Here is an 800-nt window from a genome sequence, read left to right as displayed (position 1 = left end):
AAAATTCACAAAAGAGAAAATGGTGCTCATTAATTTCATATTTATGGCAGTAGAGTATCTAACTAGTCTGAATTGTTTTAAAATATAAATGTTTTATAATGCTGAGAAATAAATTTCTCAGAAAAAAAACAAACCAATTTTAAAATCAACTTAATTTTTTTCAGTCTTAAACATCCAAAAAGGGAAAACTTTAAGACTTGTAAAATTTACATTTACCTTTTATGAAAAACCGCTCTTTTCTGGTAATTATGATTTGTCTCAAACAATATTAAAAATTGTTGGAAATCTAGCAGATTTACTTATATTTTGATGATTTGGGAACTGATCTTTTAAAGTTAAGAATGCTTATGTCAGAATTAAATTATAACATTATCAATGGGCTTGCAACTCCCTAAAAAAAATTATTTTGTGAATATTACTACAAAATATTCTAAACAAGGACTCAAGGAAAATGAGAATACTTTTCCTTATTTCTCCTTTGTCAGAAAGCTTGGAAACTAAACAGCAAAAAATTTTTATGTGTGTACATACATACAAACATACATGTATGTGTACATATACATATATATATGTATACACATATATATTTGTAATAAGTATAAAGTAGACTTCAAACATTGGCAAAGAGTTGTTAAATTTGTTAAACAAAATTATGGTAAATTAATATATTTATATATTTTAATGTATCTATGTGATGGTTTCTTTACTTATAAAATGTACAGTGATTTCCCTGCCAGTAACATTAAAATATTTCATAGTGATTTTTTCCCTTATTTTTGTAGGGACATGTTAAATTGGCT

This window comes from Hipposideros armiger, unplaced genomic scaffold (assembly GCF_001890085.2).
Source record: "Hipposideros armiger isolate ML-2016 unplaced genomic scaffold, ASM189008v1 scaffold_26, whole genome shotgun sequence".
NCBI classification, from domain to species: Eukaryota; Metazoa; Chordata; class Mammalia; order Chiroptera; family Hipposideridae; genus Hipposideros; species Hipposideros armiger.
Note: the sequence above shows the minus strand (reverse complement) of the source record.